The sequence below is a fragment of the Rhinoderma darwinii genome, chromosome 11 (genome assembly GCF_050947455.1).
Source record: "Rhinoderma darwinii isolate aRhiDar2 chromosome 11, aRhiDar2.hap1, whole genome shotgun sequence".
NCBI classification, from domain to species: domain Eukaryota; kingdom Metazoa; phylum Chordata; class Amphibia; order Anura; family Rhinodermatidae; genus Rhinoderma; species Rhinoderma darwinii.
Genome location: NC_134697.1, coordinates 89,584,166 through 89,599,193, shown reverse-complemented (window position 1 = coordinate 89,599,193; position 15,028 = coordinate 89,584,166). Strand labels below are relative to the sequence as shown.

Sequence of the window (15,028 nt, the reverse complement as noted above, 5' to 3'; positions counted from 1 at the left end):
AGGATGCAGTCTGGTTTGGGGGTGGCCTTTCCTTCATATATCCTAAACCTGTAGGTATACCCTGATGCACTCTCGCAGCTTATACATCTTCATGCCATACCTTGCCCTCTTACCCGGCAGGTGAATTGAACCCTCCCTTTAAAATGTACCAGGGACTCATCAATAGAAATACACTTCTTGGGGTGTATGCTTGGGAAAACCGGGCACTGGAACGGTCTAATAGGGGTCTCCGTTTATACAAACGGTCAAAACTGGGGTCATCTCGGTGTGGGTACGGCTCATTATCAGTATAATGTAAGAAGCGAAGTATTGCCTCATTTATTTATTTTTTTAGGTTACAGTTCAGTTCTGAAGTTGCTTTGAGGGGCCCATTCATTGTAGTTTTCTTGGGGTGCATGCGGCTTTTTGATCAGTTTTTATTCTATTTTTAGGTGGCGTGGTGACTAAAAAACATTAATTCTACTATTGTTTTTTTATTCTTTTTTTTTTACAGCGTTCACCATACGCTATAAATGACATATTCCCTTTATTCTGCGGGGCGATACGATTACGGCGATACCAGATGTTTATAGGTTTTTTTTATGTCTTATGGCGTTTGCACAATAAAATACGTTTTGTAAACAATCATTCACTTTTTGTGTTACCTTATTCTAAGAGCCAGAACTTTTTTATTTTTCAATCAATAAAGCAGTGCGAGGACTTATTTTTTGCGTAACGTACTGTAGTTTCGATCAGTACCATTTTTAGGTACATGCAACTTTTTGAACTCTTTTTATTCCATTTTTTGGGAGGTGAAGTGACCAAACAAATGTGATTGTGGTACGGTTTATTATTACTTTCTTTTCTTTTACGGCGTTCACCGTGCGGGATAAATAACAAAATAATTTTGTAGTTCAGGCCGTTACGGACGCGGCGATACCAATTATGTATAGTTTATTTGTTTGTTTATATATTTTTATTAATAATAAATGACTGATCAGGGAAAAAGGGGGATTTTTACTTTTAATACTTTTAAAATTTTTATTTTCTTATTTTTACACATCTTTTTTTTAACTTTTTTTTAACTTTATTACTTTGTCCCACTAGGGGACATGAGGGCAGGAAGCCCTGATCGCAATTCTAATACACTGCACTACATGCGTAGTGCAGTGTATTAGAACTGTCAGCTACTCACTGACAGCAAGCATAGTGGGTCCGGACGTTGTCAGGACCCACTAGGCTTCCGTCTATGGCATAGCCGGACGCCACTGTTTGGTGTCCGGTTGCCATAGTCACCATCGCCGGCCGCTATCGCGTAGCAGGCCGGCGATGGCAGCTTAACCCCTAAAAAGCCGCGATCTCTATAGAACGCGGCTTTTAAGGGGTTAATCAGCGGGGACACAGCGATCGGTCCCCGCTGTAGGAGCTGTGACAGCTGCTGAACAAGACAGCAGCTGTCACAGCTCCTGTATGTGTCGGGAGGACGGCCGAAATAGGCGTTACTCCCGAGACGTACTATTAGGTCATGGAGCGCGAACGATACAGCTGCCATGACCTAATAGTATGTCCAGGAGCGGGAAGGGGTTAAGCAATTAGACTTAGGTTATGCAATTCAACTTAGGTAAAAGCAAATAGTGGTTTGCTGGATGCAAACCACTGGATTTCGTTTGGATTAGTACCGCTGGGTATACTAAGTGAGTTAGTGCGGTATGGTTGAAAGTAAGCCACTTGGATAGGGTGTGTTCAAAGCAGTGATATTCAAGCCTTTTAAAGGAGGTAGAGCCAGTTGGGGTAGTGTTATGGTGCAAAACACATCTGAGACCAGGTGAGGCAATAAATGAAATACATTTGTAGCCTCTATTGGACAGAGATAGTTCTCTCAGTTTCCCTCCGCAATGGTTAGTGAGGAGCATTACCTTGTTTAATGCACCTCTTGTGAAATGTTGTTTCAAAGATGTGGATGTCAGTACTGCCATGACGAGGAAGGGATCTGATGAGGCACTGTTATGTAAGTCGGTCTTGGTGCTCCCCAATGCAAGACATGACTGTGGGATCTGTAGGAGAAATACCGGTGAGTGTACCACAATGATTGCAATAGTATATCTAAAGCTGTGCTCTGCAGTCGGCCTGCGTGGAGACATCTTGTTTCCAGGGCTTTGGCTTGTCAACCTGCCTGCTAGCTCAGTCCAGAAAGAACATAAGCGACCGGGAGTCCTTGCAGATGACGGAATTTGACATAGTGTTTGGAGCTGCGAAGAGGGCAGTGTATCGTTATGCAGCTAAGCTGTGTACCTTGGGATATAAAACAGACATGGCTAAATATAGTCTGTGAGCAATTTTGAAAAAAGAAATGTCATGATCAAAAAAAAAAAATAACAAAAGAATTCTGATGATAAAGATTTTTAATCCAATTGTTTTTCCTGGAGCACTACATCTGAGGTAAAACATTTATTACAGTCTGAATATTAAAATGACTTCTCTTCTTATGCTGAGCAAGAGTAGATCTATGGTTATAACATTTTCCACAAACTGAACATGAAAATGGCTTTTCCCCTGTATGGATTACCTGATGTGTAATAAGATCAGACTTCTGGCTAAAACATTTCCCACACTCTGAACATGTATATGGCTTCTCCCCTGTGTGAATTCTAAGATGTTTAACAAGATCTGACTTCTGGCTAAACCTTTTCCCACATTCTGAACATAAAAACGCTTTCTCCCCTGTATGGACTACACGATGTTTAAGAAGAACAGACTTCTGGCAAAAAGATTTCGCACATTCTGGACATGAATATGGCTTCTCCCCTGTGTGAGTTTTCAGATGTTCAGTTACACTTGATTTCCTTGTAAAGCATTTTCCACACTCAGAACATGAAAATGGCTTCTCCCCTGTGTGGCTTTTCTGATGTGTAACAAGTATTGATTTCTTTATAAAACGCTTCCCACATTCTGAACATGAAAATGGCTTCTCCCCTGTATGGATTACCTGATGTTTACTAAGACTGGACTTCTGGCTAAAACATTTTCCACATTCTGGACATGAAAAAGGCTTCTCCCCTGTGTGAATTCTCTGATGATCAATAAGACGCGCTTTTCTTGTAAAACATTTCCTACAATCAGAACATGTATACGGTTTTTCCCCTGTGTGAATTCTCTGATGTGTAGCAAGGGTAGATATCTTGTTAAAACATTTTCCACATTCAGAACATGGATATGGTTTCTCCCCTGTGTGTGTTCTTTGATGTACAATGAGATTGGATTTCTGTTGAAAACCTCTGTCACATTCTGGACATGAACATGGCTGCTCTCTTCTGTGTCTTCTTTTATGAACAATGAGATCCGATTTCTGTCTAAAACATTTCCCACATTCTGAACATAAAAATGGCATTTCCCCTGTATGAATTCTCTGATGCATAACAAGGACTGATTTCTGCATAAAACATTTCCCACATTCGGAACATGGATATGGTTTCTCCCCCGTGTGAGTTCTCTGATGTATAATAAGATCTGATTTCTGTTGAAAACCTCTCTCACAATCTGGACATGAAAATGGTTCCTCCCCTCTGTGCCGCCTTTGATGTTTAAAAAGATCTGACTTCTGGCGAAAACATTTATCACATTCTGAACATGAATATGGCCTCTCATCTCTGTGAATCCTTTCGTGAATAGAAAGATTAGATTTCTTTTTAAAATGTTTCCCACATACAGAACATGGAAATATTTTACACCTTTTCTCTGCTGTACTCTGTTTAACAATCTGTGATTGACCAGATGAAGATTCCTTGTGATTGAGGGGATCAGTCGATAGATCTCTGCTTTGAACGACTGAGGGTATATTTGTAGTAAGAAGTTTCATGGAATGTTCTCCACGATTTTCCTCTGTGATAATGTTACATTTTACTACATCATCTGGAGATAAAAGGAGATTTTCCGCAATGTTTTTGGTGCTGTCATCTGTTGGAAGTAGAAACAGATTTTGTTTCATCTCTTGCAAAACACAACTTTCAATCCCTGGAGATAAGAAGTTCTCCATTTCTACCGTTACACATTTCCAATAATTAAAGCAGTACGTCAAAACAGCATACAATGTTTAGCTATCAACATTTACCCTTTCACAGCCAGTGACATACAGAATGTACTAATTACTGTTGCTAGAATAGAAGGGCTAGAGCTTTGGTTATGGTATAATTTAAAAAACCCAGAATTTTCGCTTAGCTTTCATCGATCAGGATGAAAACATTTTCTTCCAGGTTCTCGGTCTGTGTAGGGGAGGGAGGAGCTGCAAGTGAGAGCAGGAAGAAAAATCACAGTGTCACTGTCTGCTACTGCCCTCTATCCCCCTGTACAGTCTTCCAGCCAAACCAGGGGTGTGATACATGAATTTTTGGTTATACGATCATCAAGTTTTACCAATCAGAAAGGATATGCAGCATACGGAGTCTTGCCTTTTTTTTCTACTAAATGAGTGAGAAGATGAGCATTTGTTAATCTAATCACTGCCGGCACCCGATTACAAAACTTATCGACGGACTTCAAAATGTACTGGCATCTGGATTGCAGAAATGTTTTCAAAACCATGGGTTAATATGGAGTTGGGCCCCCTTTTAACCCCATACTGACCAGGCCAATTTTCTGTTTTTGATTTTTGTGTATTCCTCCCCACCTTCCAAAAGCCATAACTTTATTATTTTTTTGTCGTCATAGCCGTATAAATGCTTATTTTTTGTGGGTCGAGTTGTCGTTTTTCATGACAGCATTTAATGTACCATATATTGTACTGGGAAACTGAAAAAAAATTCCTTGTGGGGTGAAATAACAGCAATTCCGCCATCGTTTTTTGGGTTTAGTTACGGCTCTCATCATGCAGTGAAAGCAACGCGTCAAGTTTATTCTACGGGTTGATATGATTACGTCGATACCAAATGTATATCTTTTTTTATGTTTACCACTTTTAGACAGAAAAAAAACTATGTTAGGGAAAAAAAAACGTTTTTGGGCTGTGAATTCTGAGAGCCATAACTTTTTTATTTTTTCATCAATTGAGCGGTATGAGGGCTTATTTTTTTGCGGGGCGAACTGTAGTTTTCATTCATACCATTTTGGGGTACATATGATGTTTTGATCAAATTTTTTTTCATTTTTTTTGGGGGAGCTAAGGTGACCAAAAAAAAGAGCAATTCTGGCTTTTACATTTTCTTTTTTTTTTACAGTGTTCACCGTGCAAGTCAAATAACATTATATTGTAATAGTTCAGACTTTTACGGATGCGGTGATACCAGTTATGTTAATCTTTAATTTAAAAAAAATGTTTAACAGTACTTTGAGAAAAAAAAAATGGGAAAAGGTTTTTTTTTTTAACTTTTACTTTTTTTATTTTTGCACATTAAAAAAAGTTTAACTATTGAACCAGCGATCGTGATTTTGACAGGCTTCACTAGCAGGGCTTAATAGGAGTACACAAATGGCAGACCTGGAGGCTTTCATAGGCCCCAGGCTGCCATGACAACCATCGGCACCCCGCGATATATGAGGCTGTAGGAGGGTTACTCCCCCCTCTTTCTGACGTCTTAGATGTCGTGGTCGCTATTGACCACGGCATCTAAGGGGTTTTAAAGACCAGAATCAAAGTGATCCTTGACTCCACCCGTTGCAGTGAGGTGTCGGCTGTAACATACAGATGACACCCGCTCAGTGCGGAGCGTGCTACATACTTTCCCTTTACACTTGTCACGTACATTGTACGTGAAAATACCATAAGGTATGCCATGAGGTTGCTTTGGCCTCAGATTTAAAACGTAATGCGGCTCATCACTTTTCTACTCTTTCGGCTCGCCTTAAAACTCTTGACCGTAAAATGTGCCTGAAACCCTCTAAGCGGACTCTCCAATGCATTGTTGAGGTAAGGGTTGAAGGATCTCTCTGGGTCTAAGGTAGAGAAGCTGTTGGTTTATATTAAACATCGATACTTTGAAAGAGAAAATAAAGCACACTCCTTGCTGGCGGCCCATTTGAAAGGGGGTTCTGCCAAGTCTGCCCCTACGCTCTTAAGAGAGCTCAAAGCAATTTAGTTTATGATCGTAAACAGTTAGCAGACCTATTACATGACTACTATTCCCGTTTATACTCACTTCCGTCCTGCCTACAAGTGGATCCCACGGCCCGCGTCTGTCACCTTAAAGATTACTTAGACTCCTGTCAACTTCCCTCACTTAAACCTGATGAGTTAGACATGCTTAATAATACACCTATTACACTTAAGGAGTTAAGTGACACTATTAAAGAACTGCCCCAGGGCAACTCAACTGGCCCTGATGGCTACACTTATATGAGCTATAAAGTATTCTTAGATACGTTATCTCCCCAAATGCTTGAATTGTTTTATTCCTTATCTGGTTCCTCCATCCCTTCTGCCATGTTCACATCTTATATTATTTAAAAAAAAGATAAAGACCCTTCTGATTGCTCCAATTATCACCCTATTACATTGTGAAATTCGAATGTAAAAATTTACATTAAAATACTAGCTAATTGATTACACTCCCCTCTACCAGGCATGACCCATAAAGACCAAGTTGGATTTGTTCTGCATCGAGAGGCCGGAGATAAAACACCCAAAGCAACATAGACTTAATTGATGCGGTTAATAAAACTGAATCCTTGGGTTTAGGCCCCATGCACACGACAGTCATTTCATCTATCCCGAAATACTGTCCGTAAATACTGAGGAAAAATACTGTCATGTGCATGGAGCCTTACACCTAAGTCTTGACCACTTAGGCTTACCATTCCTTTTCGCCATTCTAAAACGTTTTAGCATTTCTGGTCCTTTCCTGCAAACCATAAAAGCTCTTTATTCTTTTCTGAGTGCGACTATTAAATTACCCTATGCCTCTTCCGCGGACCTGAAAATCCAAAATTGTACAAGGCAGGTTTGTCTGCTATTCCACCCTTTTATTTCCGGTTTGCATCTCGAATTAGAAACCACCCCGATATTCACGGGTTCTTATTCGTGATCATGAATTCAAAGTCTCCCTCTTTGCAGATGACATACTTTGACTCTACGTAACTCACAAATCTCTCTCCCGAATGAACACTACATTGGACGAATATGGTCTTCTTTACGACTATAAAATGAATACAGCTAAAGTAGAAGCCTTCCCCTTCTTTGCTACATACCCTTCCCCTCACCAGACCTTTAATTATACATGAAAAGACTTTAGTCTTAAATATTTATTGATCAATCTTACATCCTCATATGCCACTCTATATAAGTGGAATTACCCGACAATTTTTCAAGAAATTAATAACCTGATCGCCAAATAGAATCCCCTTTCTCTCCCATTCTTTGGGAAAGTGGCCACAGTTAAAATGACCATATTGCTTATATTTTTCTATCTCCTACAGACGTTGCCGGTTGCAATTCTGCGCAAAGTTTGTCTTGCGGTTCCTGACATGTACCTCTATTATTAAGCTGTTTATTTGTGCAGGATTCCCACTTGTGCTTCGTTTTAGGCTTATAATATATGGACTTCAATTGAAAAACTGGATTGCTCCGATCCGTACCAATACGTTGCTGTGGGAGAACACTGCGACCACCCTTCCATTACCCATTCTTGGCCCCATATCCTTCTCTAAAGCCATATGGACCACTAGTACCAAGACCTTTAATTTAAATTTCCCAGAAATCGCCCATGATTACTTTCCGCTTTACTCCTTCCATTTCTGATAGTCTCCCAGCTACTATCATCAGACCTTGGTTTACTGCACGCCTCTTCTGCTTTGCGGATATTGTAGATCCATGCGCTAGGACTATTTTACCCTTTCATACTTTGCAGACCAAATACAAGTTGTCTGCTGCAGCACACTTTTATTATCTACAAATTCATCATTATGCCCTTGCTCTTCACAGCAATACTCAATTCTTTATATCTCTGGCATTAGATAGTCTCTGCAAGTGTTCTTCCTCTACCAAAGGTCATAACACAGAAATTGAAAGTGACCCTCTGGTCCCGGGACAACATTTTAAATATGATAGTCTGTATGGAGTAATAATATGTGATTCCCTTCAGTTGTGCCCCTCTGCCGTGAATCCGGCATTTCATGGTCCCCTCTGTGCTGTCCCAAAATGGCCTCATCACGTCTTAGACTACGAGTCTGAGAAACTCCCACTGTTTTTGGATTGGCCAGAGCTGCTTATGTGAGCAGTTCTGTCCAATCTGTGAACAGAGGGAGTGTCTTAGACGCAGGCTAAGAAGCGCTGCAGCAATTTTGAGACCACACAGGGGACCCTAAAATGGCAGATCCATGGCAGAGTGGGGCAACTGGAGTGCTCCAGGTAGTATTACTCCATATACTCTATCAAACCTTGCCCAGAGACCGGAGGGTCGCTTTAAGGGATTCTGTCTTCCCCTACTACAGATACTATTGCTTAACATCCTTAAATGTCCAAACGGGAGTCATAATAAGGCAGGGAACTCCACTCCCCTTGTTATGGCAGTTTATGTGGTCTAGAGCAGCTAAATCTTCTCTATGTGTATCATAGAAAGAAAATCAATACAAAATCCTCATGTATTGGTATCACACTCCTGCCCTGTTACATAGACTTTTTCTCTCTGTCTCGAACCAATGTCGGAGATGCCATAGCGACATGGAAACTCCCCCATACATTTTGGGACTGTGCGCTTATAGTCCCTTTCTGGGTGGAGGTCTAGTCACTATTATATCGAGTCCTAGGTTTTAAACCCGCCCTAGACATACTTTCGTATCTGTTTAATGTACCTACACGCCAGATGCGCAAAATCCCTGTCAGGCTGCTGCTTTAACCCCTTCCCCCTGCTGGCATTCTGGGCCCTAATGTCCAAGCCATTTTTTAGATTTTTCCATTGTCACATTCGAAGAGCTGTAACTTTTTTATTTTTGCGTCGGCATAGCTGTATAAGGTCTTGTTTTTTGCGGGACGACTTGCAGTTTTTATTGGTACCATTTGAGAGTAGATGCGACTTTTTGATCACTTTCTATCACATTTTTTAAAGTCAGGATTAACAGAAAACAGCAATTTTTCCATTGTTTTTTATTTTATTTTTTACGGCGTTCACAGTGCGGGTTAAATAATGTAACAGCTTTATAGTCGGGGTCGTTACGGACGCGGCGATACCAAATATGTGTAACTTTTTTGCTTTATTGTAGTTTTTTTTAATAGTAAAGCAGTTTGTAAGGGGAAAAGCTGGGTTTTTCATTTTTTTTTTTTCACTTTTTTTTTTTATTAACTTTATTAAACTTTTTTTACTTTTTTACTAGTCCCACTAGGGGACTTCCCTATCCTCCGATCGCTATTATAATACACTGCAATACTTTTGTATTGCAGTGTATTACTGCCTGTCCGTTTAAAACGGACAGGCATCTGCTAGGTCATGCCTGCGGCATGATCTAGCAGGCATTCGCTGCAGGCAGACCTGGGGGTCTTTATTAGACCCCCGGCTGCCATAGAAGACACAGACACTCGGCGATTTTATCGCCGGGTGTCAGTGAGATGAGAGGGAGCTCCCTCCCTCTCTCCAAAACCATTCAGATGCGGTGCACGCTATTGTGCACCGCATCTGAAGGGTTAAACAGGTGAGATCGATACTAATATCGATCTCACCCGGCAGAGCAGGGACGCCCCCAGCCCTCAGCTGCTTCTGGCAGCTGAGAGCAGGGAGATTTCACGGCTCCCTGCTCTGTTTACTTTATTCTACAGCAGCGACGTAGTTTGTCGGCGCTCTAGAATAAAGCCCACTAATGACCGCCGTAAAAAGACGTATCGGCGGTCATTAAGGGGTTAAATGGTAACTACAGCAAAATGCTTTATTTCCCCCTACTGGTTGACCTCTGCAGCTTCCACCCTGGGTAAACTCCACTTTCGCATCAAAGAAGTCTGTTGTTTGAAAAACAAAACGGCGCAGACGAATAATAGGTTAGACTGGTTCTACCTTATATGGACCCAGTGGTACAACTATATTGCTACATCTCTAACATAAGTACCAGTAAAAAAAAAACAACTGTTGAAAAAAATAAAAATAAAGTCTCGTATTGGTCTATTCTGACCTTTAAACTGGAAGGACTATAATAATAATAAAACAAAAAAAATGAAAAAAGCAAAAATGAATCAGATAAAAAAATACACATAAAATACCACCCCCTCCCCCAAAAAAGAAGCGCTCCCCTGCGAATTATTGTAACGCTAGACCTGACACGATTACCACAAAAAATACATGTTATATATCAAAATTTACAGTTGATAATGATGATCACATATAACAATTCTACTTTAGGGTAACACTAAATTATGATCAGAAAAAGAAATTGCTAAAAACGTAAAAGAGCTCTTTTTTTGCCGTGTAATAGGACCTTCAGTGGGCTGTGGACGAAACGGAGGTAAGGAAATCGTCGAGATAAGGTATTATCTGGAATGTCTTCAAATGGAAGTAAGCAGAGACTTTGGGCATGATTATGGTAAAAATTCTTGGAGTGGCGCATAGGCAGAAAGGGCGCGCCCGGAATTGAAAATTACAGCGCCTTGTTAAATAGGATAGCAATTCTTAAAAGGAGCTGTCACATTGAAAATACAGTCCGATCTACAGGCAGCATGATATAGAGCAGGAGGAATGGAGATTGATATATATCTTTGTGGGAAAAGATTCAGTACAGCTTGTTTTTAGTTCATTTAAAAATCTGCTCATTCTGGGCTTAGGAGTCTAGTGGGAGGTCTCATTCAATGATTGACAGTCTTCCCAGTAAGAGCATAGATGCAGAGATTGCTGCCAATCCCTGAACAGGTCCGCCCACTGGACTCCTCAGAATGTGCTGATGTTTGAATTTAAAAAATACAAGTTATACTGATTCTTTTCCCACAAATCTATAGATCAATCTCAGTTCCTCCTGCTCTATATCATGATGCCGGCAAATCAGACTGCATTTTCAATGTGACACTTTCCCTTTAAATACTTTTGGAAGCTTTCGCGGATTGGTATTTAACAATAGGCATCTTGAAGAAGATCTAGGGTCACCATGTAGCAGTTCTGGCTAAAAGATTCACCATGGAATTAATGGTCTTCATCTTGAATTTTTTGTTATTTATATACTATTTACATTTATAATAGTTCTGAAGGTGTCTTTTTGGTTCTTTACAAGGAATATAAAAAAAATAAAAGCCCCGCCTTCAGGAGATTTTGGCACTGGATTGACACCTGTTTTTGTAGATGAAAAAAGATTTCGGACTCTAATGCTTCGTGATCATTTAGGCCGGGTTCCAACGTAGCGTAAACTTTGCAGAATTTCCATGTGGAAATTCCACAGCATTTACAGTAGCAGCAAAGTGGATGAGATTTGAACAAATCTCATTTCTGAGAGCGATAACGTTCATAAATCGACGTGCGGTGCTGCCGAATGTAAATTTATGCTGCAGATTTGTTGCAGATTTTCCCCAATTAATTCAATGGAGAGGTAAATACCGCAGCAAATAGAAAGTGTGGCTACTGTTGTGGCAGAAACTACGCGAATCGGCCTAAAAAATTTAAAAAAACAAAACACCCAGCCCTCTTTTTGGTTAAAAATTTATAAAAGAGTTAATATCTACCCTCCGGGCATTGACATAGAGACACATTTCTCTGTTTGCCGTCTGGGCCGGCCTCCTGGCATGACGTTTCATCCTATGAGACCTTTGCATCCAATCATAGGTTGCAGCGGTCACATGGACGGCAGTGTCATCCTAGGAGGCCAGACTGCACGAACAACAGTGAAGTGGAGATCCTGTCCGAAAATCTGCACCACAATTTGGTGCTATTTTTTCGGGCGTAATTCCCTGGGGGTTCTTGGTCAAATACATGGGAACCAGGCCTTAGTGAGGAGAGTGGTTTGTTTATCATAAATCTTGTAGGAGGTAGAGCCTGGAATACTGGCTTAGATCTGGATAGAATGACATTGAGGTGAAAGATGTGATCGCTTGTTATTAATGCGGTCACGGACCGCTGCCGCTCACCCCTGGCGAACGCCCATGACCGCAAATTCCCTGCTGTCTGTCCCTCCTCGGAGATGCCAGCTGGAGCCGCCTCCCCGTCCTGGACCTCCTGATAGGGTGTGCGCGCGCGCTCGTCCTCGGCCTAAAAGGGCCAGCGCGCACACTTCCTAAAAGTTCCCTACCCTATCCCCAGTGCACTCTGGACTATAAAAAGGGCTACACCCTTTCACCCCTTGCCTGAGCGTTGTTAGTTAATCCCATGTTAGTTTTTGCAAATGGTCCCTTAGTGTTATTGTGAAGGATTTGCCTGACACAGCTTCTGTGTCGACGCCCGTGATTAATCAGCCTGCATCTGTTCCTAGGTCTGCTAGAGTGACTCGATCTGCTGCCACTCAGGCTGGTAGGCTGAGGAGTGGGAGAGCCTTTGGCAGCCTGGCCAGACGGCTCTAGCTCCCGCCCTTGGTCCACTTATACCTTCATTTGCTGCTTGTCCTTTGCCTGTGATTCTTCAGTTTCCTGGCTCTGCTGTTCCTGCTGTTACTATTTACCTCTGCTTCATTTGACCCTGGCTTGACTGACTATTCTCCTGCTCTGCATTTGTTACCTCGTACCCTCCTAGTTTGACTCGACTCGTCCACTACTCTGTTGCTCACGGTGTGGCCGTGGGCAACTGCCCCACATTCCTTTGCTTTTGTGTTCCCTTGTCTTGTTTGTCTGTCATGCACATATTGAGCGTAGGGACCGTCGCCCAGTTGTACGCCGTCACCTAGGACGGGCTGTGCAAGTAGGCAGGGACTGAGTGGCGGGTAGATTAGGGTTCACCTGTCTGTCTCCCTATCCTGACATTACAGTTAGCCTGTTCCCATTGTTTCCCGTGCCCTGCTACCTGTATCCTATATCCTGTATCCCGTGCTGTGTTATTGTTCCTGAGCCTGTTTAGTGATTGGAGTAGTGTACTGCTACACCCGTTATGATCCACCACGTCTGGTGCAACCTACTGCACCCGTTTTCATCCGCCACGTCGGGCGCAACCTACTGAACTTGCTGTCTACCACCGCGTCTAGCGCAACCTACTGCACCTGCTGTCTACCATGCCAGAGCCCCTGCCACCATCTGGACTATTTCAGGTACCCTTGTGCTACGAACTTGTATAGACTCTTGCATAGACTGTGACTTGGCCAGCTGCCTCTCCACTACGGAGGAGCAGCCTAGTGGGTCCACATACCCCAGGAGCGTGACATCGCTTTCTAGCCTTCATGGAATAATCTTAATCTGCCTCCCACCTGAAGGCTGATGTCACTGGTTTAAATAACGGTCTGCATTGCCAAGATTGAAGAGGAAGCCTCTACGTTTTTATTTTGAAGCCTGGAGTCTTTCAGCTCCTTCTTTCTAGAAGAGAAGGAACTTCATCAAATAGTGCAGTTTAGCCAGAAGCAAGACCGGATCCAAGAGAGAACTACAAATGGTTTGACCGCCGTGGATATGGCCACTTTTTGTAACAAAATCAGCATGTAACAAAAATGTGAATTTGTGGCAAAAAAAGTGGCAATTTCGCAACATAATGGTCATGTTGCAGATTTTGGGATTTTCGGTGCTGTCCACATCTGAATGTGGTCTAAGTTTATGATTTACTCCTCCTGGTTTTTGCTTTAGGCTGTGTGCTATTTTGTTGCGGTGATGCCACCGATATTGATGCAGTGCTTTTATTTTTCAGACTACAGTAATATATTTTATAGTAATTTAAACAAAAAACAACGACATTAAAAAATCTGGTTTAAAAAAACGCAGCAAAAAAAGGCATATGTGAATACAGCCTAACAATACAAATGGCTCGAAATTGGTGCTTTGTGAACAAAAAACTTTGCAGTTAAAAACAAGGAAGGTCTCCTCTTACCTGGTGATGTCAGAGTCTGATGATTCTCCATGATGATGTCATTATACTGATCCGTGTGTCCTTCTAGATACTCCCACTCCTCCATGGAGAAATAGACAGTGACATCCTGACATCTTATAGAAACCTGATACACACAAAGATACAAACTCAGTGGGATAAAAGGGTCAACCGTGGAATTTTTTAACCATCCGGGCTTCCGTAGTATAAATAGCCCATACCTGGTTATGAGAACAGCCCATAATTTAGTGGTTTCTTCCACACTACTATTTTATTATGCCTCGTATATACTACTAATCTACAAAATTACTTATAAACACAATCGACTTCAGCGATTTCTTTATAGGCAAAACAATTTTTTGTGGATAGAATTGAATGCCGATGGAACCAGGTTAGCATCCCACTATCTATCCGGTTCCACAAGCTACCTGATGTTTTAGCAACCAATTTGGCTGAAACCCGCCCCACGGTGTAAGTGTATTGTCCAAATTACGAAGTTTATATATTAAAAGTTCAACGTCCCGATTATCAATGTAGGAGTTTGATAGATGGTATGTCTTTTTTCAGCCTCATACAAGGTTTTCTTCGTTTGATCAGGGCTATTATTGATTTGGACGCTTTGTCACTTTTTTCCATGCGAGTTAAACAATTGTGTCGATTACCTATTTATTGATCCGTAAATTCTTATTAATTACGTCCTTTAATTGAGGATGAAGCTATGTAGGTTTATGTACATATTGTTTAGCTAGTGACTGTTTATACACTACATACTTTCTAGCTTTACTATCTTCATAAATCGAACATATTTGTGCACAATTTGCTTTTTTTGTCTGGTAAGAGAGAATGGAGATACGTTTTCTTTTGGCTGCCCGTTGTCACCCCTACTCTTTAACTTAGCCTTTGAACCCCTAGGTCCGTTACGCCACACTTTTCAATGCGCATAACTCTACCACAGCAGACACTTTCAGCAGCTCTGTTGGCAGATTAAAATAATTTTTTTTAATCTCAAAACTCAGAGCAATTTTCTCCGGTAACTACACTGATTGTCAATGATGACTCCTACTCAGGGTTCAAAATTAATGCATCGTAATGTGATTTCTTACATAGAAATAACGCCCTGTTCACATCTCACCCTATAGGTGATGGGTGGCACTGAATGGCAT

At 41.4% G+C, this 15,028-nt stretch overlaps 1 pseudogene; it reads right to left on the bottom strand.

Annotated features, from left to right (window-relative positions):
* The window catches only part of LOC142663807 (uncharacterized), a 63,339-nt pseudogene that overhangs the window by 40,926 nt on the left and 7,385 nt on the right, over nt 1-15,028 (bottom strand).